This window comes from Balaenoptera physalus (assembly GCF_965194825.1).
Source record: "Balaenoptera physalus genome assembly, chromosome: 15".
Lineage (NCBI taxonomy): Eukaryota > Metazoa > Chordata > Mammalia > Artiodactyla > Balaenopteridae > Balaenoptera > Balaenoptera physalus.
The window spans coordinates 14,935,251-14,961,883 of NC_138894.1; the positions used below are offsets into that span (position 1 = coordinate 14,935,251).

The 26,633-nt window shown below is 44.5% G+C and overlaps 1 pseudogene across 1 annotated transcript; it reads left to right on the forward strand.

Moving 5' to 3' along the window:
- Positions 1-6,510: 6,510 nt before the first annotated feature.
- LOC309643819 (mitoregulin pseudogene) lies at positions 6,511-26,344 on the forward strand (annotated as a pseudogene). The gene has a single exon. The product of its transcript is annotated as a mitoregulin pseudogene (transcript).
- Positions 26,345-26,633: the final 289 nt, after the last annotated feature.

Genomic DNA, 26,633 nt, shown 5'->3' on the forward strand with positions numbered 1-26,633 from the left:
GGAACAGGGCAGAGTTGCTTAGATAATTCATTTCTCTGCTTAAGAAATATTCACTGGGTGCCTAATGTGTGCCAAGCATGGATCTGAGACCTGGGGATATTGCAATGAATCTGGCAGGGCAGGCATCTTGAATGATTTGTGTGGATGAAGAGAGTGAGAGATGTCGACTCCAGGGGAAAGAGCGAGCATCAGACTGAGAGGTCAGCCTGTGATGCAGGAGGCCAGGAGAGGAATGAATAGCATGATGGATCAGGTAAGGCCAGAGTTGACCCGCATGTAACACGAAATCCAAATAAAGTGGCCTAAATAGAGCAGGGGTGTATCAGTCTCTCCCAAAGCAAGGAATGTGGATGTGACAGCCAAACACTGGTGCAGGGACTCCACCAAGTTACTAAAGACCCAGGCAACCCACCCCTCCAAAGCCATATTGACAACCGCGCACATCATGTGATCTGAAGGTCAACCATGGTCCCTCTGTCTCCAACTTCAAAACTCTACATTTCTTCCTTCTCTGGTTTAAGGCTGTGTTTTTCAAAGTATATTCCGTGGAGCCCTAAGGGACTATGGAGGTACCTCAGGGGCAGCAGAGGGGACTGGTCCTCACACACACTTGGCCACATAAACAATAATATATGATTATATATATTTGACATATGCCCTGAAAAAGGAGTGTTTCCTGGATACCACATTGCCTGAGCAGCTCTTTTCTAGAGTAAGCAGGGGCTCATTTGCTGAGATCACTACTGCCAGAGGTGTGTTCTAGCCAGGCCCCTACTGGTGTGTGTGTGTGTATACATGTGTACTTGCATGCTACTCATGTCCAACTGACTTGTGTGCACTCACCTGTCCATCTCTCAGTGCCATGTGCCTTTTCTCCCCTCAGTGACCTGAGCCCTTACCCATTTGAAACCTGGGTCTTCTTTTAGATTCTTGCCCTAAAACACAGTATCACATTGTAAATCCATTTAGGACTTGCAGTTAAGGGGCATTTGAGGTGGGGCGGGAGGAGCAGAAAGGGGAAAGGAGAAAGGTAGCCCAGAGAAGAGACACAGGATGCCAAGACATGCTAGTTTCCAGAGAGGAAGTCTTTGGAGAGAGTTGGAAAAGACCTCAACGTTTGTTGAAAGAGCAAATTCTGTGCCTGACTCTGTTCCAGGGGCTTTCCCATAATTGTCTCATCTTTGTACCAGCCCTGCAAGGCAAGTGATTTTATGCTCATTCTATAGGCAAGGCAACATACCTCTGTTTATAGATTTAGTTATTGTGACAGCCAAAAGAGAACACATATAAGAAAACTTTACAAACCAGAAGAGTTGTCCATGTGTGTGGGTTGTTGGCATTGGCTAACTTTCTAGTTGACCAACTTAAGGGAACTCACTCACCCTCTTTCTGCTCTAGTCTGATGATTAGGAGAATGAACCATGGAGGGGAGAAGGTCCAGGGTGATGTCTCTAGCCCCAGGGAATAATGAGATGCAAGGGCTACGCTACGAGCCTCCAGACAAGCAGTGTAGAAAGATAGGCAGACTCGGGTTTGAATCGCAGGTGCACTGTATACCTCTGGCTGCCTACTTAATCTCTCCAAGCCTTAGTTTTTCATCTGTATAATGGGATCTATAATAGGACCCACCTCGTGGGGTTGTTGTGAGGAGTAAGTCAGTGAATGCATGTAAAGAACTTTGCAGTGTCTGTCATATCGAGAAGTCTCAGTGGCTGTTAGCTTTGATTACTATTGTTTACAAATGGGGAAACTGAGGCACACTTTTCCCAAATCCCAACCTGGGAGAGGGATGCTTCATCAGACTTTGGACTGAGATCCTTGGAGTTCAGACTGATCCACACCCTCCTTCCTCCCCTGCTCATGGCCCAGCTAACTGGAGCCCCTTCTGTTGTTTACACATGTTGTGTGGGAAGTGCCATTGTGGGAGGGCGTGTAAGTGAGTCTTTATAGCCTGAGGAGGGTTTGGAGTAGTGTTTCCCATCCCCAGGTCTCATTTCCTAGTCCAGAAACATTTATTCTACTCCTCACTTTTCTCAGTGCCCCCCCTGTAGTCCTCCCTGCCCTCTCCCTTTGTGAAGGGTCTGTTTCTACTCTTGGCTTTGAGACTAACAGCTGGGAAATTTTTTCCATCCCAAATTTCTAATTTTAGTCATTTATAACCATCTCAAAAGTTATCCAGAGGGATGAAATGTCCCTTATTTCATCATAGCCCCCAGATGGGGTCTTTAAAGTCTTTCTACTTTTAACTTTGAAAAAAATCCATGGAACTATTTTTGAGGCAGGTAAGCATGAATGAGGGCTTATGACAGAGAGAGAGAGAGAGAGAGGTGCAGGGGTACATAAGTTCTTTCTTTTTTTTTTTTTTTTTTCGCCTCTCTGCTTGGCATGTGGGATCTTAATTCCCTGACCAGGGCTCGAACCCATGCCTCCTGCAGTGGAAGCGCAGAGTCTTAACCACTGGACTGCCAGGGAATTTCCAAGTAAGTAAGTTTCTTTCCTCGTTGATGTAACCAGAACAACCAGACACTATGGATTGGAGACAAAGTCCTCTGGGGGTGGTGACTGGCCGCAATGATGTGGGGAAACCCCAGGAGCCGTGAGGCTGAGACACTGACCCAAACCTGAGACTGATCAGGACATAACACAAGAGGCATGGAGTAGGTGGGGTGTGTCTTTCAGGGGCACAGATCTCCCAGCAGCTTGGTCATGGTACTTTCCTCAGAACTGAAATATGCATGTCTCAAGTACCTCCTAGTGAAGAATTTGAGTGGAACTCTCCTGCCTTGGTGACTTCAAAAGGCCCCAGGAAAATGTAACCCATTTACTCATATTAGCCATTAACATTTCAACCCAGAAGAGTTTACAGAACCCAGAATATTGGAGTCTGAGATGAGCAGGAAGCAGTGGGGCTGAGGAAAGAGACGGGGCCGAGTCCAGGGCCAGGTTTGGAGGCATTGGTGACCCAACGACTTGGAGGAGAGGAATGCTGAACAATTGGATGGGCAGATTTTGTATGGTCTTCACGTCCTCCTTGGGCCAGTCCATTTTTTTAAGACCGAAGGCCTGGAAACGGAGGTGGGTTGGATTGTGAAGGAGATGAGAAGGGAGAGAAATCAGGATATTCTACAAAGGTCAGTACGTTAAAAGGCAAAATCTAGAAGACATAATCCGAAGGAACTCATATTTGATGGTGAAAAGTCAAGGGTTCCAGAAATAGCACAAAGACAAAGAAATACTGGCTGTGCCCAGGCCATAGGAACAGACACTCATACATACAAAATTGGTGCCAAGCAGAGTTCTTGGCTGGACTAACCAATGACAAGGGGTCTGCCTTCTTCGAGACCCTTTGAAATCTCTTTCTGTTGATGCTGAGGGGCCTTCCAGGAAGGAAGAACAGTTCAGACATCCTTGAGGCAGACTTTGAGCTCTGCCTCCCACTCTCACCAACTCATCCTCAGTATACTTGACTCTCAGGGCTGAAGCCAAGTCTCCCAATTGGAACCTTTCGCCTTTAGGGGGTGGATGTCCCTCACACAGAGCCTGAACTTAGACAACAACACGGCTGTGGGTGTCATGACTTGAATCTGCCAGTGTTATTTTATTTTCTCCTCTCCTGGCCTGCACGATCACCCTCTGTGTTTAAACAAACAAAAAAAAATGTTAGAATGACAATGACAACTACAACAACTAAAGAGAGTCTCAATTTCTCATTGAGAATGTCAGTTCTCAATGTCTTGACTCTCACCTGTCTGTGGGTTCAGGTGATGACACCTTAATAATAATTTTGGAGCTTGCTAACTTTGACACCCACTTCTCCATGCAATCTTTTCCTTCTCTCAAACATTTTTGTACTACCCAAGGGGTAGTGTCTGTAGGCATTTTAGTTTGGGCTGCTATGGTGCTGGCTTCTGTTATTTTGGTCTGTCATCTCCACTGGTCAGCAAGAGCCTTTGCTCTTCCCAGAAATGCCACCACTGGGGGCTCTGTCATCCGAAGCCACTGCTCAACCACTAATGCTCTTAGGAAGTGAGAACATTGTACCCTCTGTGCTCAGTTGGGGGAAATCTCCAAGCAGGGTTGCCTATACCCCCAAAGAATCAAAATTTACTGAAACACCTCTTTCAATTTATAGGCACACAGAGCTATTTTTTCCCTTGTGTCCTCAAGGTAGCTTAGTTGGGACAAGTTCCTGAAGTAACTCATGCTGCACACAATACCATGACCCTCTAATCCTTGGTGCTGCTATTGAGTCTGGCTTGCTTTGAAAGATGTTCTTCCTAATGGTGAATTATCTTACGAGGTCCCTGTCATTCCTTCCTACAAATGGGCTTCCAGGGGGAACCACCCAAGAGCTCATCAGACATGTCTGTTTATATACAGACTCCTACAGACTCAGTTCAAGATTTTTCTGGGAACCATCTCAGCTCTGCTATAAGCAAGGATCCAGAGGGATTCTTGGGAGAGATATATTTCTCAAGTCTATCTACCAGATTGTACCAGAGTCTCTGCTCTGGCTTAACTGGGAGACTCTGTTATTCCAGCTAACAGCATTGACTAGGCAGATGGCCCAGGGTCAGAGCTTTCCTGAGGACCAACTCTGCTGAGAACTGGCACCAAGGAGAGTTACTCTGACTTATCCTGACACCACTGTGAGGCCCAGGATCACCTTCTCTACCCATGGGCTTAATAAATCACAATGCCGGGCAACACACTCTCCCAAGTCCCTGTACCAAGTTATCCCATCACTCAAGATCTCCAGCCTTCATGGAAATACTCTCTTCTCTCTTATACAGAAGAGGACCTCAGGGTCCCAGAAGCGAGGGAGATTTTTGCTTCAATCAGCATGACCTATAATGCAAGGAAGCTGTAACCATGTTCCAGAGTGGATGTTCCTAAGATAAGGCAAAGATCCCTGTCTAAGACCCATGAAGTCTCACAGAGTGCCTTCTTCTTCGTCACTTACTACTTGCAGGCCATGCATATGTCCCTCATCAGTTTCTTGTCATAATACCCTCACTGCCCATGATTTTTCCTCTTTTCCTTCCTTCCTGTATCCCTTCCTCCATCCCTCCCTTTCCTATCCCCTTTCCTACTAATTAAATACTTACTATATACCTTACACTCTGCTGGATACTAGAAGGATGAGAGATGGGTAAGACATTATCCTTGCCCTTGAAGGGCAAGCACATCACACGGTGGGGAAGGCAGATGTGTACACAATTAACTATAATAAAATATGTTGAGTGATATAATGGAGTCCTGCCCAAAGTGTCATGGGAGCACAGAGGAGGGGGTGAAATAGCCGCCTTAGAAGTCATCAGGAAAAGCTTCACAGAGAGGGTGATTTCTGAGTTGCCTTTTGAGGAGTGAATAGGAATTTTCCAGATGAACAAAGATGGAAAGGGTATATATCAGGCAGGGGGAACAGTGAGAGTTTGTCATGGCCAGAGCAAAGCATGTGGATTGGTTTTGAGGGTTTAAGAAACATTTTGAAAAGGTAGCTGATGATCGGGGTGTGATGGGCTCTGAGTATCATGCTGAGGAACTGGCATTTTATTCAGTATGTGATAGAAAGCCACACACAGGATCTTTCTTTCAAGGACAGTTTTTGGGCTGGCAAGGCTGACAGAGCCAAACTCAAGGTGGGCAATGATATCGTGTATATACTAGTGGTTAATCAAGTAACTGATCAAATATTTATTAATGGTCAGTGTGCACCAGGGTCTGTGTTAAATACTGTGGAAGTGCAAAAGAAGCATCATGATCAGATCATCAGGTCACGAGGGATTCACACTTAGAAAAATTTGAGGGTAAGAGGAAGGAGTACAGTATGAGATCATGTGGTTGAATGGCTGTGAGTCAAGGGTGGGAGAGAGCAGAGAAGACTGAGTGGGTTTGAAGAATCAACAAGAGGCCATTCTTCACTCCAGAAGCCACATGGGCGAAGAGATGCATTGAGCATGGTGTGGACAGTGCAGAATCTAGCCTGTCTGGACACATACTTGGAAAGAAGATGGATACAGACATGAGGTCAGGCAAAGGAGGACCTTGAAGTCAGGCAGAATAGTCTAGAACCTCTGGGTGAGGAGGAACTTTTTAAAGCCTTCAAGAAAAACTCTTCCTACCTTGCTAATCCCACACATGGGTCTCTTTTATGATAACCCTACCTGTGATCATCAATCTTTGTTGAAACATATATAGAGACAGGAGCAGACAATTTCATCCTTAGATGTCTCTGACTGTTGGAAAGGTCTTCTAAAATCTAGCTCATGATTTCTTTTCTTCCTTTCCCTTTCTTTCTTTCTTTCTTTCTTTCTTTTTCTTTCTTTCCTTCTCTCTTTCTCTCTCTCTCTCTCTCTCCCCCTTTCTTCTTCCTTCCTTCTTTCCTTCCTTCCTTCCTTCCTTCCTTCCTTTCTTCCGTTCTTTCTTTCTTTCTTTCTTTCTTTCTTTCTTTCTTTCTTTCTTTCTTTCTTTCTTTCTTTCTTTCTTTCTTTCTTTCTTTCTCTCTACCACGTGGCATGCAGGATCCTAGGTCTCCAGCCAGGGCTCAATTCAGTGCCCCCTGAATTGGAAGCACAGAGTCTTAACCATTGGACCACCAGGGAAGTCCTAGCTCATGACCTCTTGTGTCCTCTGGTTCCAGACATGTCCCTCTGTGTCAATCAGCTTCTGATTCTCCTTGAGGATTTTCAGATTAAGCTCAAATGTTTAGCCTCCCTTCTTCCAGTTTGGAAACTCTCAGTTTCTTCAATCACTCTTCCACAGGGCGGCTGGAGCCTGGGGTCTCCTCCCAGTTTTGCCTGGTACATGGTGCTGTTCCCCCAGGGCTGATTCTTCTTTCAGGTGGGGTCTGCTCGGTGCTGTGTAGTCTGGACACAATTGAGTAGGTGGTGACCAGCCTCTGTCAAATGACTAAGTGGAAATGTTGTTTTGTGAAGATGAGTCTGGCCTCAGAGTTCAGGGTTGGGGGCAGGTAAAACCTGGGGGACCTCGGCAGGAGTCCAGGCATAAGAGCTAGATCAGGGTGATGCTGGGTCAGGGGATGAATAGGAAAGAGTGAATCCAGGGGACATTTCAAAACTGATAAATGAGAGACGAGACAATGATGACTCTAAGTTTTCTGATCTGAGAGCTTGGAAGAATGGCATATGCATGGGCAGAAATGGGGTGGGGGAAGGGCGGCTGACTGTAGGGATGAAACTGAATGTGCCCCAAGAGCTGGGCACTTATACTGAGGTGCTTAGAAGTGGTTGCCAATGTGTCCTGGGAGCCCAGGAGTGTGGTCAGACTAGAGATAGCAGTTTGGAGTTATGAAAGGCAGGAACCTGTATAGGGAGTGAAAACACACAGAGAAGGAGTGAGCTCCCAAGAAAGTGCCCATAGAAAGTCTAAGGTGTGTAGACGGGAGGGGAAAAAGACACACATGAGGGATACAGGCAATGAGCTGTCAGAAGTGGAGCAGTGTCAAGGATGCCAGAGGAGTAGAGGGCTTCCAGAAAGAAGAAGTGGTCAGTGACATCAAATGCCCAGGAGGACAAAGAAAATGAGGCCACCCGTCTTACCCAGGGGGAGAAGGGGGACCAGCCTCAGTAGGATGGAGGGGGCCAGAGCAGCCCTGGAGGAGGTGCAGAGCGGACTGGGTTTACCCCCTCCTCACACTGTCACACTTAGATGTGCATTTCCCCAACTACCCTCAGCTCACCACCAGCCCCTTCGTCTACCTTCCTACCTTCTCTCCCAGTTTCCAGGTGGCCATGCCGGCCCACCAGCGGTTTCTTAGGTGGCATGGCTGGGTCACTTCCACAGGGAAGGAAGCTGGGTTGTCCCACTGTGGGGTGCCGCCCCTCAGGCTGCCCAGCCCCGCTGTGAAAGCAGCATGAGCTGCTGGTGCAGGAGAAGAACTAAGGTGCTGCTCTGGCAATGATCGCCTCGTAGGCCCCCAGGGATGCAGCTGAACTGCCCACATCTATTTTCCTAGACATCCGAATGCTGCAGTTTCCAGAGGGCAGAGGGTGAGCTCAGAGAAGCTCCACCTCCAGCTCTTCCTGGTCAGCCCTCTCCCTCCCAACGCTCTCCAACTTCACCCTGCCCTCTGCCCTCCCATCCCCCGCATCCCCCTCACCCCCCAACCAGTGCCTCCCATTAACGCCCTTCTTCTATCTCCCCAGCACTGAGCAGCCATCTTTCCCCTTGTCCATCAGTTTCTTTCTGCCCAGGAGGTCATCCCAGGCTATGCCAGGGGCAAATGTGTCTGCTGAGGCTAAGGGGCTATTTTCAAGCTTCCGCGTCAGAGACCCCAGAATTCTAGCGACCAGGGAGGCAGGTTAGGCCAATCCTGCTTCTCCCAGCATGCACTGGGAGCCTGGGAACCAGGAGGGAGGGAGGAGGCTCAGCTGAGGAGTTCAGGATTTAATTCTATGCATCATTAAGTAGTCCTCTGAAAGTAGTGTCCCCTATACATCATCCATGCTTAGTAAACAGCACGCTGACATTACATTAGCGGCTGGAAATGAATTTTCTCTTTTATAGGGAAATTGAGAATCCGCCAAGAAGAAAGAAAGACAGAAGAAAAAAACCCTCAAAACCAATTATCTAGGCATTTATGAGTTCCACACTGGGCCCTTCCTCTCTCCTCTCTCACTCGGATGCAAAGAAGCATTTAATATTTAATATATTAAGAAAAGAAAGAAACTTTGATAGATTATGTGGAATCTGGCATTAATTCCCTCTGCCCCTCCTTACTTTCTCATTCTCCCCTCCTGAAAACCCACGCCTGGCTCTAGCTGACATTTAACTGGATTAAGGTGTTCCGATTTCCTTAATAGTGTTGACATTTTGGAAATATTTCTGCCTTTTCTCCCTGTCCTCGAAATAATAATAATAATAAAAAACAAATATTGGAATTGACCTTCCCCCTCCACTTGCCACGTGGGCTCCAGATCTGTCCTGCTCTTCCGTGTTGATGAAATTTACATTCCCCATTCTTATTTACAAGATTAAGTATGGAGAGAAGGCAAAGTCCTCCTTGGGAGACGGAAGGGTTGAGAGTGGGAGTGAGTGTGTGACTGGTCAGGAAGGAATTTTGCTGATTTCCCCTCTTCCTAGGGCTCAGGAAAATTATTTCTCTCTCCTGTCCCCTCTTTCCCTCCATCCCTGGCAGATGGCCCTTCCTTCATGTGATTGCACTGTCCTTCCTGTACGTAATGTGTGGTTTGGTTCATTTGCAGACCTGCCTTCACGTGCCAGGTCTTCTCCCATTTGGAAGCATGGCCCTGTACTCTACTGGTTGAACACGAAGAGAAGGAGATGAACCTGACTCTGCTTCTGGAGTTTGTGTAGCCTCTCTCTCATTGTGCTGTGGTGTGTTCCCATGTCTATTCTTCAAGGTACCCGAGTGTGGGGTCCATGTTACTTTATCTCTGTATCCCACCTCAAGTGCAAAGCTTATACATAGTAGGTGCTTGAAAATACTCATTTAATGGAAGGCAGGCAGGACAGAAAGGAAGGAAAAGGGAGGAAGGGAGAAAAGAGGAAAAGGAAAGAAGAAGGACCACTGACAATGGGAAGTTCTCATCGGCTGACATTCTCAAAGCTCTGATGCTCCACGTGGTCTCCAAACAAAATTCAGTCAGTAGATGTATTGAGTTTCATGATACCCAGTTCTGTGCTGATTCCTGCCCACAAGTTTCCCATGATTTAATGGTGGTTGTTTTTTGCCCTCAAAGTGGGTAGAAATATCTGACAATACTTGTAGAGAGCCCAGTGTTCCTTAGAGATGTCTTTTTATGAATATCAGCTGGAAGGAGATTAAATTAGATGGCCCTGGAGACAAACTGCTGCTCAGTCTACTTTATCTCTCAAGACTCAGTTTTCTCATATAGAAAACGGGGTAATAATCCCGACCTGAGGGCACTATTATGACTGTTACAAGGATAATGCACGTTCACGGATTAAGATAGTGCCTGCACGTAGTGAGTAGTCAACTGGTCAACAAGTTGTAACCGCCCTGTTTGCTGTTGTGAGGCATGTCATCCAGTATCTGAACAATAACACCTTTCACCAATCAGGCTAAGCTACCAATATTTGAAAATAGTCCCGAAAGGAAGAAGGAAGTAATCATCAGATCCAATTATGAGCTCTAACCTATCTCTTCCTTGAGTTCTGCCTTTACATTTGGATGCAAAGAAGCATTTAGTGTATAAACAAAATAAAGCAACTTGGATAGATTTTTCAAAGAGGAGTTTCCAGCAGTGTCTGCTAGAAGAATTTCAACTGAGTTTTGGCTATTGTACCAGAATTACTATAGGATCAATGCAGACAGTGGCCTGAGCGGTTAGAGGTGTGATTAATTCCATCCAAGGTTCACACTTCTCTGTGCATGACTTTCCACCTGCCTCACTCACCTCGCTGTATTTCTGCACGTCTTCCTGGCCTTGTCACCTGCCTGTTTTTTTTTTCCAGGGCACCCTAATGTGTTTTCCAGGGATCAATACCCGAAAGAATTTTCATTTCAAATGCTGTATTTTCACAAAGCTGGCTTTTATTCAACCTTCTAAAGATATCTCAGCCCAAACTTTATGGAACCACTTTATCCCCTGGGCTGTGTGTGGCCCAGGCTAGGTGTATTATGTGCATCAGATTTGCTTGGTTTGTAGAGGACTCAGCAAGACTTCAGGGCTTGGTTTAAATTGCTTTTTTACATACTAGCCATAATCAGCCTAGAGTCTACTTTGTATTTTTACCCTTCCTTCTGATTTTGAGATCCCTACTCTGTTAATCTATTAATACCTGAATTTTGGAGTCATTGACTTAGATTCACTGCTTTTAACGCATATCAGGATCTGTTCATTTCAAAAGAAGTATGTGTCCAACATGTGATCTGTCAAGTGCTGTAATAGGTGCAGGATTAACAGATGAATAGGACACACTTCCCTTCATCAAGCCTACAGCCCAGAAGGGCATCACGCTTGCAAATTAGTAAAGAATGTCCATAATCAAAGTGCGTTTGAAAGACTGAACAGGGATCAGGGCAAAGCGCGAGTGAGTTGAGAAAGAAAAGGCAATTCTCCAAGCCGACTAGCGAGGGTGGGGTAGTGGCGAGAGGACTGTGTAGAATTAACAGTCAGTCTTCTTTCCATTTAATAAACAGGGATTCAATTAGGCTTATGTTAAATTAGATGATTCTAATTTTATCTTATTGTGTGCATTCAAGAGGTGAGAGAAAGAAAGTTCTAGTTGCAGTTCTCAAGTCTTATTTAGCTTCCTGCTGCTTTCTCCCATTTGCCCTCGAGCTTCTATTAAATACCTTCATGTTATTTAGGCCCTGAGCTGGCCACTTCATTCAGTCTTCCGTCTGTCCACCCACCCATCCATCTAATCAATCCTCTACCGTTTACTCCCTTATCAAGTTATCATTATGCATCTGTAATGAACTATGTGCCAGGCGCTGGCTGCATAGACTTCAATAAGAAGAACTTAGTGTTGGTACTGGGTTGAGGTGTGTCCAGAGCACTAGATGGTTATCCACTCTGAATTATAAATATTAATGTTCCTTGTCTGGGTCCTCCACCAAACTCATACTCACAATATAGCCTGTATAGAATATATAAGGTGGAAAGACTTGCATGATGAACACCAATATAAACATCACACAGCTTGAGAGTTAGAACATCACCTGTGGAACCATTGGAGATCCCAGACCCCTTTCTCCCAGCAGGGGAGACCAGTATCTTAAATTCTGGGTTCATTATTCCTTTTACTTTTCTTTGTAGTTGGCCCTGAATCTATGTATTCCAAACAATAGATTGCTTAATATTTCATATTTTTGAATTTTATATAAGTGGTATGATGCAATATGTATATTCTTGTGCAGCTGAGTTCGTTCTCATTTTGGTCAGTAGACGTTTGTGAGGTTCCTGTGTGTTGATGTTGGCATCTGTACTTTCTTTTCATGGCTGTATGCTATTGCAGTGCAGGACTATGTCAAAAGGTATTCATCCATCTTCCTGTTAATGAACATTTGCTTGGCTGATGTGTTTCCAGTATATTTTTCTATTACAGTAACGCTGCCATGGACATTCTTTTCACTGTCTCTTGTTGCAAGGGCCAAGTGCTTTTTGTGGTATATAGCCAAGAGTACAACTCCAGGGTCACAGGGAATGCATATCTTCCAATGTAATGGATGATGCTGTATTTTTTTCCGATGTGGCTGTATCAGGGTACACTCCCACGAGTAATAAGAGTTTGCTTGCTTCACTTTTTCCACCAACACTTGGTATTATCAGACTTTTAAATTTTGGGGTGCAAAATTGCTTCTCATTGTTGTTTGAATTTTAATTTTCCTGATTACCAGTGAGGTTGAGTGAAGTTTTGTATGTTTATTGGCGACTTGCGTTTCCTCTTCTGTAAAATGATTATTCATGATTTCTTTTGACTATTTTTGTCAAATTGTTTGTCTTTTCCTCACTGATTTGCAAAAGTTCTGTTCTGAAAATCTGTTGTTGATTATGTGTTGCAAATATTTTCTCCCAGTTTTGTGGCTTGTCTTTTTATTTTCTTTATAGTGTATTTTGATGAACCCACGTTCTTAATTTCAACTTAGTCAAAGTTAACAATCTTTTCTTTATGAGCTTTATTTTTTATATTGTGTTTTCAGATAAAAGTATTTCATCTCCTGAGGTCATAAAGATATTCCCCCACAGTTTCTTCTGAAGCTTTAAATTTTACTCTCCACAGATATTAAGCTATCTTAAATTGATTTTATATATGCTGTGAGGTAGATTAAAACTTAGTTTTTCTTTATGGTTTACCAGTTGTCCCAGCAAGATTTGTTGAACTGTCTATTCTCTCCTTGTTGATCTGCAACACCAGTTGTGTTCTATATGAAGTGGTGTCCGTCCACATGCAGGTCTGTCTCTGGGTTCTGTAGTCTATTTCACTGGATACTTTGTCTATCTCAGCCCTGCTGATGGACTAGAAGACTCAGTGAAGCTCTTGAGTCAATATGCTATGGGAAGGAGCCCCAAATAAATCATTTGGTTCACTGAGACTTTTCTTTACAAGGGTGGTATAGTGAAAAGAATATGGGACTTGAAGAAAAGAGTTAAAATTCCAGCCCTGATAGTTATTTGTATGACTTTGGGTACATTCTTAATTTTTTCTGAGCCTCAGCCTCCTTGTCTGTTAAATGGGAATACTTATTTCAACCCTAGAAGTTTCACTGAGGATTGGATTAAACTGTGTATTTTAAAGGATGTGAAAGTGCCTGGCGTCAGAATGGTCCCAGAGGATGTGCTTTGGTAGCACTCCCAAACTAAGGCCATATGGATATTTTCTAATAGCTCCAGTCCAAAGTGAGTCAAATCTTAGAAGTACCCTACATGAAAATAAGACGTAGTCTCCCAAATGAATTATCAGTTTTAGTTCACAAAGCGCTCTTCCTCAAACCTCCTGATTTAGTTCCAGACTCATTTTAGAGGGAATGAGTTTGTGAAGTTTCGCTGCTAAAAATGATTGAGGATACTTGGCAGAAGGAGACTTGCTATGTGTTACTGAGCTGAGAATGGCAGATGAGGAAAAATGTCATGCAGCGATAGTCAAGTCATCATCAAATGTTTAAACTCTAGGCTCTGGAGTCTAACTTAAAGACTTTCTTACTATTTATTGGCAACATAATAACAATAATATATCATTTGGCCATTTCAGCAGATTGGTCTGTTTTATTCTTGTAACACCACGAGGCGCTCTGAGGTTGGAAGTTGACTCTGGGAGTCTGAGACTTGCTCAAGTTCACAGAGCAAGTGAGGTTCCCAGAACTCAGACTCAGGTTGGCCAATTGGAACTCTTATTACTACACAATGGAGACTCTACCTGTATGTGCTGAACCAGTTTCAAACACGTTGTCCCATCATCCTCATAGATACAATTGTAGATGAGATTGCACAGTTCAATTTGGGGTTCAGAAAGCGTTGTTACTAACTGAGCCCAGATTTCTAGCAGAACTGGGGGTGGGCATTCTTCCTGGCAACTGACAAACTCTCTCCACTCTCAAAAATGAGAGCAGCTTTTGAAGTTTGTTTGTTTTTTTTTTTTTTTTTTTTTTTTTTTTTACACAGAAATATTTTCTAGTGGATTCCCCCTCATGCATTTACTGTAAAGTTCTAGCGAGGGCCAAGGTCCTCCAGGGGTATATTGATTGGGGGACAATGGTGAGATTGGTTAGACACCTGTTCACATGACAAGATGGCACCAGGAGATCCTGGCCAGGCTTTAGTAACCTCAAGGATGTGTCTGGGCACTGCATGCCTGGCAGCCAATGGTGGACGTGCTCGAGAGGCTGCTGCAGCTGTCTGTGTTGGTGGCCTTCACCTCTGGACTGCTCCTGGCCTGGCAGGCGAGCTGGCTGCAGAGGCGCTACCTGGACTGGAGAAGGAAGAGGCTGCAGGGCAAGCTGGCGGTGACACAGAAGCTGGACCTGGCCTGTGACTCTGTGTGGCCACTTCGCCTCATCTGTGGGGCTCCTGCCCCAGCAAGCCTGCCCTCATACTTTCTGCCCACAGTACTGGGCTCTTCCCAGAGTCACTTGTTGAAGATGGATATAGAGAACTGGGCAGAAAAAAAAACCAAAAACAGGATGTAGCCTAGGTCTCCTGGCCCCTTGAGTCCTACCCTGGCAGCACCTTGAGAGTAGCATTCTGGGAGGGAAGAGAGTTTAGCAGTTGCCTAAGAGAATTCCAAGTTTCTGAGGCTCTCCTTAGTGGCTGTTAGTGAATCTTTAGTATCAACTTTAAGTAATATCTGATGCTTTATAATTCTCCTTCTTGAGGAAAAGTATTCTCCACCGAAATAATTCCAATCCCTTTCCAGGCCTTCTGGAGGCGTTTTCCAGCCCTTCGAGTAACAGGACTTGACTTCACCTACATTCATTAACACCAAGGTTTCTCAGTTTCTGTAGCTACTCTCACCACCATGCTTGAGCATGTGTAAAAGTTTGGGTTTAACCCTCCACAGGAACCTTCTCAGTCTACCCACTCCCATGGAATTGCCTCCATTTCCTATGGGTGTCCAAGAAGACTCTTCGCTCTTTGGTCACATTCTGCCATATATGGGCACTGTCATGATTCATGTATATCTTGTGCCATCTACCCTGTCTCTGGCCACATAAAACTCCTGCCCTGAGTAGCCTACTGGTTCTTTGACACAGTGGTACTCATTAAGCTCAGAGGAATCAATGGATGGATTATTGTTTCTCAGGAAACAGGAGAAGACTGGAGCTGGGCTCCTTTGGACCAGTGCAAACTTAGGCTGACTACCTTGATGCTCTTGATGCTTTCAGACAAATTTCCTATTCATTTCTCATTGACCCCTTTTCTGCAATTGTGTGCTCAATCTTCTCAGCTCTCCTTAGCCTCTAACACTACTCAGCAACCCACTTCTGTTGCTTCCCTTTTAGAACATGGCCTTGATTCATGCCTTACTGAACACCCTGGTACACAGAGCAATAGACTGCAGTCATAGGGTCAGAAAAAGGGCTTAGAAGTCAGAAAATCTTGGACCTTGGGAAAGTCACTTACCTTTTAAGAACCTCCATTGTCTTACATGTAAACCAGACATAGTAATACCTCCCTCTCAGGATTGGTGTACAATTCAATGAGATAATAAACATGGATAAGTTTTGCACCCCATAAAGCACGAAGTGAGGGTTCCTACCAGACCCCCCCTTCTCTGCACCTTCAGACTTTCCAATATTTCTATCTCTACTAGCAAATTGTTCTTTTCCCCTTTCATCTTGCCTGCTCCCTTCATCTTACCCTGGTTCCAGCAAATTCAATCTTCCCCTCTTCATCCTCTCTACTGAAAAACACCCCTCTCCCCACCTCCACGGCAAGTAAACAATGTTTTACGTGACCCTGTTGCCTGCCCCTGCTCCCACCGGTCACTGTTTTCCTCCCTTTCCTTTTGTAACATGAAGTCACACTGCTCATTGCCTGCTCTTTCCATGACTCCTGCATTTTTTTCCCAACTGCTCTCCCCAAGCCAGCAGATTTGTCCATCTTTTCTGTTCTTATCATCCTTAACCCCTCTGCAAAAATCTCACATTGCAAGCCATCTTCCTGCCTCTTTAGACTCCTTCTTCTCTTTGTTTTCATAGCACTTTAAACTTTTACTAGAATGTACCCTTCTTGTAGCCTCCCGAACGCTTCACCACTTCATGGTTTCCTGTCTCCTTTTCTGACTCAGTATCACCCTTGTCCCCTTATAAGTGGCTTTTCCTTAAGCCCAGGTGTCTGTCTTCTGCTCCACCTCAAACAGGGAATCATCATCTCATTTTACTCCATGCTGGTTTAACCACATGTGCAATATGGTGTTTACTTCTAGTATCATCTTCTATGAGAATTATTACAAACTCAAATTTATTCAGCAGGGTGACCAAGATGGCGAGGGAGCTAGAAACAGCTCACTTTATGGAACACTTGAGAGAAGGGATATTTAAACCTCAAAAGAGAAAATTCAGCGGAAACACTGAAACATTTGAAAGGATGTAGAAAAGAGTTTTTGTCTACTGACTTGGTTTCCCACAGAAAACAGAGAAGTTGAAGACGGGTAGATACGGAATCACTAGCAAGCAATGCCTTCCAGTCTTGTGAAAATGTTAAGAGCACAGGCTCTGCAGTCAGATGACATGGGTTCAAATCCCAGTTCTACCACTTCTTCTCTGTATAATCCTGAGAAATCTATTTCATTTCTCTGGCCTTCATTTCATCATCTGTCAAATGGGAGTAGATAATGATAGTCATTGTAACAAAGATTTATTTTTCGCTGTGCTAGTTATTGTATAGGGATATAGATACAATCATGCCCACTGATGACTCACAATCTAGTGGGAAAGGTAGGTGCACACATGGGTAATTAAAATACAAAGCAGATCACTGAGATAGAGGAACAAAACATGATGAGAAAGGGGAAGATCACACTGACTGAGGGGATCAGGAAGGATTGCTTGGAGGAGGCAGAAGCAGTGTGACTTAAGACCTGGGGATGAGGGAAGGCAGGACTTGTTTCAGGACTGGCAAATACCCCATCAAATTGCACCTCACTTGGAAGCCTTTGCTACGAAGCCAGTACTTTAGTGTTTGTCCTTCTCCAAGCTTCAGCATATACCTCATGCTGCCAGTCATCTTTTCATATCAAGTTAGGCGTTTTTCAACCTACCCTGCAAATAAAGCTATGTTCCCATATTACCTGAGCCCAGAAGCCAAACATTTGATCCAAGGGGCAGATGGTAGAAGCGTAGGGGAAAAGCCTGAGGAGAAGACAGTGGAGAGCATGCCTACTGACCAGGAAGCCAGCCAGAGGGAGGAGCAGGTCCAGGGCAGGCAGGAGATGTCCCTGACCTGGGCAGCTGGAGCATAGGTACGCAGGTGTCCCTCATGTTCATTGTCTCGGGCAGAGTCACGTGGACAGTGGGCTCCCCATGAATGAGTGAGTGAATAAATGAATAAATGAACATACAGCACCATGTAGGCTCTCGTGTATGTTATAGTATATTTTTACATATAACATGGGTCAAGAAGATGTGCAGACATTAGAACAACCTGTGGTTCTCACTTGCTGTTTTCTGGTGAAGTGCTCGGCAATCCTCACACATTGCTGGATGTCTAAGAACATAATATCTTTGCATTCTGATGCTGTAAAATATTGTTTGGATTAAAAGGGCAGGAACACATTGATGGATCTGAAATTTTTTTTCTTTTGGCTTGGAGATGACAGGGCAATCCATCAGACAACTTCCTTGGCTCCCTGTGACATTTCAAGCTCAAATGTTATAGCTTTCTTATTTTTTCTTTTCTCTTTTATTTCACCCCCTGGCTCTCTATTGAACTGTGCCTCTAGGAAATGCATCCGTAGATGTGGCTTCTTTGACACTTGTCATACGCAGGCACTCAGTTGAGGCTTGTCAGATGATGGCTGGGAATACTCAGGCTAGTTTAGCAGGTTGTGCTAAAGTTGAGGTGACTCCTTAATCCACCTGTGCCCTAGAGCATGCAGCAAGCAGTTCTTAGAAAACAGAGCAGGCCCTAGACAATGACAAAGGATTCAGATGCCTACATAATGTGATTTCAGAAGCTGGATTGTGTGCAAAGAGAAAACAAGTTGCAATGCTTGGCTTCTTTACCTGTTTCTGCCACTATGCATAATGTAAACTTGGAAAGGCTACTTAACTTCTCCAAGCCTCAGCTTCTCTACTTTTGAGAGAACAAGTAAGTATAAGAATAAAATGAGATAATGACCTGGATACATTGTGAAAATATAGAACATAAGTAAGTAACATACACTCTCTGTATTAGTTATCTATTGCTGTATAGATATCCCACAACTTAGTGAATTCAAATAACAAACATTTGTTATCTCACATTTTCGTGGGTCAGGAATCTGGGAGTGGCAAAACTGGGAAGTTCTGGTTCACGGTCTCTAGAGACATTGTCTAGGGCGGCACTCATCTGAAGGCTTGACTGGGGCTGGAGAATCTGTTTCCAAGATGGTTTGCTCATGTGGATGTTGGAAGGAGGCTGCAATTCCTCAGCACGTGGGCTTCTCCAAAAGACTCCTTGGGTGTCCTCATGACATGGCAGCTGGCTTCCCAGAGTGAGTGATCCAGGGCAGAAGTCACAATGTGCTTTGTGAGCTAGGTTCAGAAGTCACAAGTTGTGATTTCCTCAATATCCTAATGGTTATACAGGCCAGCCCCCATCAGCCTGGGAGGGCACTTCACAAGGGCATGAATTCCAGGAGACCATCTTGGAGGCTGACATCCACACCCTCTCTCAGTTCACACGGTTTGCCTGAAAAATAAAGAGATTATGGCTGATTGTCTCTAAGGTCTTCACATTATAACTTGGTCCAAATAGCTCTCCTTCAAACCCGTTATGCAACCATTCTCCTCTCCCATCTAGCTTAGAATTCCTGCTACATTGTCAACCCCTTGTTCCACACTAAAAATTCAGTTTCAGTCTTTAATAAGGTTCTGCAGAAATGGATGTGCATTGCACCTGAGGGAGTTCTCTGGAGCTGGGTTGCACTGGTTTGTCACCCGCTCACAGGTGCAGCCCACTGCAGTTTCCAGAGTGCGGTTGCATCCTCATTTCATGTGACACGGAGCCCCTTCTTTGAGAGTCAGTAAGGAGGTGACCAATGTGGACATTGAGGGAGAGGAGAGTCAAGGTCTCCAGCTTTGGCAATCTGCCTTGCATTTTATATTTTCCAAAGTGTGTTTGTTTCTGGGCTCTCTACTTGATTCTGTCGACTCTGAAGGAGACAGAGCCGGCGTTGTTTCTTCCATTTTGTAGATTGAACAACTGAGGCTTAGAAAGTCCTAATTGAGTCATTTGCTGAAATAGGGAACATGGGAGGAAAAAATATTGGTTGGTTAAAATGTGGAGGCTGGCTTTAAATGTCTTGAACTTGAGGTGTCTGTAGTGTATCAAGTGAGGTTAATGTACAACCTTGACTAGAGCTTCCAGATGATTAACCGGGCAGAGAACAAGATCTAATATCCTGATTATTCTGCTTTGTCTGCAAATTTCTCCACTCCTTCCAGCTGTTCTACTATTCTCTATCTTCTCGGTCCCAGATGTCCTGGGTTGGTTTCCTCAAAGCCATCCTCCTTAGCTTCATGGACCCCATTGGCCTGGTGACACATAGGCTCGAGGGCCCTGCAGGGTGACTGGGAGATGCCTTCTAGTGGGGAGGGTTCCATGAGCCCCTTGAAAAGAGAGGCAGAAAGAAGCTTCACCAACCTTCAGCCAAAGCAGAGTTTTCAAAACATAGCCCATCCATCCAAGTGGACCGCCATGTTCTAATATTTCTGTAAGGTCCTGGGGCCCAGGTCTGCCTTTACCGCTAAGTTGGCTGCGAAGTAAAAGAATTGCAAGTAAAGGCACCTTGGGACCAACTCCCACAGACCTGGTGTCAGCTGCTGCTCTTAGGGTGCTGGATCACCCTAAGCTGTCCCCACCCTGTCAACCCCAGCTTAGACCACAGACCCCAGTGAACTCCGCTCCTGGCTTTAGAACTCTTCAGAGGATGCCCAGAAGTAGGGTTCCCCGAGGCCGGTCTCCCCACATGTCCAGTCCCACAGACCCTTCGAGCAGCTGCGTCTCCAACCTTATCTTCCCTCTGCCTCCACGGAAACCTGAGAAAGACGGAAAGGGGGAAGTGGCCTGGTTTCCCAACACAAATAACCCCGCAGAGCTTTCTCAGCAGTGACCCTTAGCCTGTTGTGTCAGCCTCAGGCTGAAGGAGGAAGGAAATAGACCTTCTATTGAGTATTTTTCTTCCCCTGTCAAGAAGATCAGAGGAGCTGAGACGAGGAAAGAAAAGGAGTCAAAAGCAGCTTGTTACCTCCTTTTTCAGGATTCGTGTTGCTCTTCCCCTCCCCTCTTGAGCTCTAAGTAAACAAACTCCCCAGCCGAGGAAGGCCCCAGGCCCCACTCCAAGCAGGCCATAAATAAGAGCCCTTCAGCCTTTCACTCTCGGGCAGCAGAGAGGGCACTTCTCAGTGGAACATTTGATAGCGGGGGAGGGTAGGGGCAGAGCGCTCGTGTTAATTGAATCCCAATTTCCTTCTCCCAGGACCGCTCTTATCTTTTTAATTATACAAGGCCTTTCATCTTCCTGAGGACTTGTCTCTGTCATTAATGCATGATCCTGATTAGAGATAGCGGTCTGCTCGGGGGTAATGGGAGCCTTGAGCGGAGGCCTTTGGAAACTCTTTTGCTTTTTTGAAACACTCAGATTTACCCAGGGCAAATCCAGGTGAGGCGGGAGATGGTCTGGGCTCCTCTCAGCTCTCAGGTAATCTTCCTCTGGCTGTCAGTGTTTGAGATGGTCGACTCTGAGGTTAGGGACAAGGGCCTCTTGAGTCCAGTCTCTGCTGTTGTGGCCCAGCAGGGAAGGGACAAATGAGCCACTTGCAAGGTAAGCAGTTCAGAGGAAAATCTGTCCAACTGTATTCACAGGATGCAGGGCACCAAGGTCAGAGACCCGAAGAGTTGAGGTATTCTGTATTTCCTAAATGTCTGGGTATCCACTAAGTGCTTGTGACTGGAAATGGGTTCTCACGGGCTTTCCTTCACATCACAGAGATGCATTATCTCCAGGTGACAATGGCTCGGGACCCTCCAGGGTTACATTTCTCTTCCACCCCTGCGCTCCCAGCTGCCCTGTCAAATGGCTAATGAGTTGTAAACCAATACTTAGCGGTGCAAAGAACATGTCCTATTTGAAGGGATTTGGCTCGTAGTCGGTGTTCAATCAAGGTTGGCTAAATAACTTTTTACACTCAGGTTCTGAGAGCCGTTCCACTTAAAACATGAATTCCCCAGTATTTATGGAGCAATTATAGCTCCTCATTTATAGCTTTAAATTCTATTGGAATTTATTTTTCTGGGCCGCATTGTGGCCTTTGGGGTCCCTTCACCAAGGCAGTCTGATATGCCACATGTGCCACGCTGGCCCCTGGATGTGCAGAAAGATGGGTGAGGCTGAGTGCCTGCAAGGAGCCTAGTGTGCTCAGCTTGGAAACATTTTGTTAGTTTAAAAAATATGGTACAAATATATGTAAGTAAATATGTATATATATGGTAATATATATATTGTATTATATATTATACAACTGTATGTATATACACACAATATCAATACAACTATATAAATGTTCATACATATATGTATGTGTGTATATATATATATGGATGTATGTATATACATATATATATAGAGAGAGAGAGAGATTCTTATCTTCAGATAAGTCAGTTATGATTTCAACTGTATATCTATATACACACACATAACATGTACAAATATACAGTTGAAATCACAGCCGACTTCTCTGAGGAGGGGAATCCGCACAGCATCTCCAGCCAACTCTCCATCTCAGGTGTGCATTCTTGCAGGTTCTGCTCTGACTTCCGTGTCTCATCAGCCCATGACTACAACCACCTTAGAGGTTCTGGAGGCAGCCTGGCAGTTACTGATGAAGACCCCATAACTGGAAGGTTTGGGAGTCAGGATTCCAATCCAGGTCCAGCCACAGAGCTTGGCCCCCCACCCCTGAGCCCCATGGCCCAAACTTCCCTCCTTGCTTGACGCCAAGGTTTGCTCCTGAAAGAGTGTCGTTTTGGTCATAAGCCCGCAAGGCTTATGGGAGACATAATGAACCTGGACATGGTCCAGAGAAGTGCAATTAAAATGCTCAAGGGGAAGGAGAGCCTTCTGTTTGAGGACAGACTTAAAAAAAAACCAGTGAAGTTTGGAAAGAGGAAGGGTGATCAGGGATGTGATGGGAATCAGTGGGTAGCGGAGGGAACGAAGCAGGAGGAGATAGGTGAGCCTGCCAAGGGCACACTCACTGAAGCCCAGAAGCAGCGGTTTGAGGACAACGACGAGAAAGTTCTACTTAACACGTTCCATAAGTTTGCTGCCTGCTGTGCCATCCCAAGAGATGGCACAGACTCAAAACATAAATAGATTCCCAGCCTATGGATGTACTGTTGTGTGTTCCCTACAGAATATCTGGTTTCCCATCGTCTGACTCAGACTACCTCAGTTTCTAATGGTCTAGACCAGGAGTTGGCAAACTTTTTCTGTAAAAGAGCAGATAGTAATTATTTTTGGCTTTGTGGCAACTCTGTCCCAATTACTCAACTTTGCCAATGTAGTCCAAAAGTAGCCATAGATAATAGGTATAAATGGGCTGGACTCTGTGCTAATAAAACTTTATTTGCAAAAATAGGCAGCAAGCTGAATTTGACCCGCCAACTGTAGTTTGCTAACCCTGGGTCTAGGTAAATTCATAGGTGGGTCGAATTATACAATTTAAAACTGGGAGGAATTTTGGTGACCACAATCTCACTTTATAGAGCAGGAGAGTGACATCAAGAGATGTCAAATGAGCTCCCCAAGTCATACAGATAGATACCCATAGTGGGCTATTAGGGTTCTTTGGTTGTTCTAGGGGAATATTTATATCCTCTGGAGATGATGTTATTGAGGTTGGCAGTGAAGTGTTCTCCTGCTGGATGCAATGGTCCAATTTGGCATTTCTGATTCTCATTAAGTAGGTATTCATGGTCAAAGACTGCCTTTTCTTAGAAAATGTTTCAGGTGTAGGAGGATCTGGAAATATAGTTTACCTTAAGAAAACTAAAGGCTACTTTTATTTATTTTTTAATTGAAGTATAGTTGATATTCAATATTATATAAGTTAGAGGTGTACAACATAGTGACTCACAATTTTCAAAGGTTATATTCCATTTACAGTTATTATAAAATATTGGCTATATTTCCTGTGTTGTATCCTTGTAGCTTATTTTATACATAATAGTTTGTATCTTTTAACCCCCTACCCCTATCTTGCCCCTCCCCACTGCCCTCACCCTACTTGTTACCACTAGTTTGTTCTCTGTATCTGTGAGTCTGCTTCTTTTTTGTTATATTCACTAGTTTGTTGTATTTTTTAGATTCCACATATAAGTGAAATCAAACAGTATTTGTCTTTCTCTGTCTGACTTATTTCATTTAGCACAATACCTTCCAAGTCCATCCATGTTGTTGCAAATGGTAAAATTTCATTTTTTTTCTTGGCTGAGTAGTGCTCTATTGTATAGATATACCACATCTTCTTTATCCATTCATCGGTTGATGGATTCTTAGGTGGCTTCCATATCTTGGCAATTGTAAATAGTGTTGCTATGAACATTGGGGTGCATGTATCTTTTCTAATTAGTGTTTTCATTTTTTTCATGTATATACCCAGGTGTGGAATTGCTGGGTCATATGATAGTTCTTTATTTAGTTTTTAAGAAGCTGCTATACTGTTTTCAACTAAAGGCTACTGTTAAAGTCTTGGAACTCAGAAAACAAGATACTCCTTTCCCCCACTCCTATTCCCCTGGTTCTGAGATGGGAAGACATTTTATTTCTTGACAGACTATGCAAGTGACATTGACCCTCAGAACCGAGTCCCTTGATAGACTGGTGTCTGTAAATGGAGGTTGTAATTGACCTCCCTTAGGTCAAGGGGTGTTCCTGGTGGGGCCTCTTCCCTGAAAACATTACCCTCTCACATTTGGGCCAGACTTTCCTGAAAACAGCCCCTGCTTTCCATGCTCTGTTGGCAAGAGTCAGGAACTGCTTGAATTAGATGACCCTCAGAGCCCTTATGGGGACGATTGTGTGTGTGTGTGTTTGTGTGTGTGCTTGTACTTGTGTGTGTGTGTGTGTGTGTGTGTGTAGCTGGTGGGGGGAGGGAGGGAAAGGAGCAGTGGCTGATAACACAAGAATGCATCTGTGCTCAGAAAGTTCTAAGCGCTATTACATTTGTGGCTTGTTTTTTTTTTCCTAGGACCCATTGAAGGTCTCATGAAAATAACTCACTCAAGTAACCCTCTAGAAGTCCAAAGCCTTGAGGGGAGACAGTCACATCGCTGTCCCAGATTTCATGTCTAGAACTTTTGACAGCAGACTCAGTATTGCCCTCTGTGAAAGGGAACTAGGCTCTGTGCTCTTTGACACCTTAGCCAAATGGCTTCAGGTGACTAAGGCAGCAAAGGTGAGGTGAGAAAATAGGATATTTTACATTTAGATGAATTGCCTCTGAGGGTAACTTCATGCTTCATGGATAGAAAAGGAATCTATTCTACATACTTTAAAAGGGAGTCCATCAGCTGGAGTTTTGATCCACATGAGTGCCCCCCAAGATGCTTGGTGATGGGGGGGGCACTGCAGTCTGAGAATCCAGCTGGGTTCCAGCTACTCGCTGAGCAACTCCTGTCCCAGAGAGATCTCCACCCTAGGACTTCACAAATCTATGGGAGAAAAGTCTCGGTAATAAATTGCAAGATTTCCTACCTGCTCCTTGATCCCAAGAAAGGATGCAGGCTGGGCATATAAACAGGTGACTAGAGCAGGCTTGGCTCTTGCAGAGGGAAAAGGCTCTTTCAAACATGGGCTGAAGAGGCAGGAAGTCCTGGATTGAGATCCCAGCTCTAACTGTTACCAGCTTTACATCATTACGGGAGTTATTTTGATGGTAGATCTCAGACTTGGAACATCCTGACTATAGCAGTACCACAGTAAATGTCATTTTCCCTTTTCATCCTATTGGTTCGCACACTTAGCAGCCCTCTTGTTCAACCTCCCCCCCTATCCCTGACACTCGGTGACAAGGAGGCCTCCACCTCATGGGGAAGCTGGTACTGAGCAGCTCTAGCTGCTGCTTCATACGTGAGTGTATCACCTATTCAGCCCACAACTGCTCTTCAAATTTTTGGGGTGGGAGGGGTGTGTGTCACGCTGTGCAGCATGAGGGATTTTAGTTCCCTGAGCAGGGATCGAACCTGAGACCCCTGCAGTGGAAGCGGGGAGTCTTGACCACTGGACAGCCAGGGAAACCCTCGCTCTTCAAATATTTTTAATACTTCTTTTTCTGATTATAAAGATGATGCATATGCATTGCAGAAAACTTGAAAAGCATAACAAAATGGATATGAAAGAAAGATCACTGATAAATATAACACGCAGTAATAAGCGCTGTTAGTGCTTTGGTGTATTTCTTCCCATTTGTGGAAGAAATATGCATGTGTTTTACAAAATTAGAATTGTATTTCATTATAGGTTTTGTATCCCGCTCATTCTTTTCCCTGACATTGTGAACATTTCTCATAGCACTGAATAGTCTTCGAAGACGTATCTTTAACGGTTGCCAAATTGTCTGTGGCATGGATGTATCACAATGTGTGTGACCATCTCCTTACTGTTGGACACTTAGGTTGTTTCTAAATTTTCGATATGATAAATAACATGGCAGTAAACATCATTGTAGGAAAATCTTTGCCACATTCTAAGTACTTCTTTGAGCTAAATTCCTAGCAATAGAAATCCTGGACCAAAAAGCATGAGGATTTTTAGGGGCCTTGGTATGGAAGGCCATGCTATTCTCCAAAAAGCGTGTCAATTTCTATTGACGGGGTGTGTTTCTCAGCATTTACTGTCACACCCGGGTTGGAGCAAGCATTCTTCCATATGACTCCGTGGATATTGGAAGGTAGCTGTCAAATCTCCTGGCTTCCTGACTCTTCTAGGTTAAACAGCCATTTCCTTAAAAATTCTTTCAAGGTTACTTTCTAAGCTCCTCACCATATCATTCTACTGATTAAAGAATATTCTGGTTTGTAATTATAGTCTTAAAAATGGGCTACCTAAAACAGAACACAATACACCAAATATGGCCTGACCCATTTTTACCTGCTTTATTTGGGCTCTTATACTTCCGTTAATGCAATCTAAGGTTGCATTTGTTTTCTGGGTTTGTTTTAGCAGGCTGTTGGCTCAGATGAGTTTGTGGCACGCTGGCAGTTTGCGGTCTCGATGATCTGGTTATTGGGGTCTCTTCCGTTTGATTCTTGTTTAGCTGAGCTTTTGAGCCTAAATCCAGGACTTACATTTCTCCGACTGGTAAGAGTTCAGTGCCCCAGCCTGTTTAAATTCCAATGCTGCCCACAGAAAGCAGGTCCTTGGTGCCTCAGCTGTGTTTCCAAAACACATTGCCCACTGGACTCCATCTAGGGCTTCTG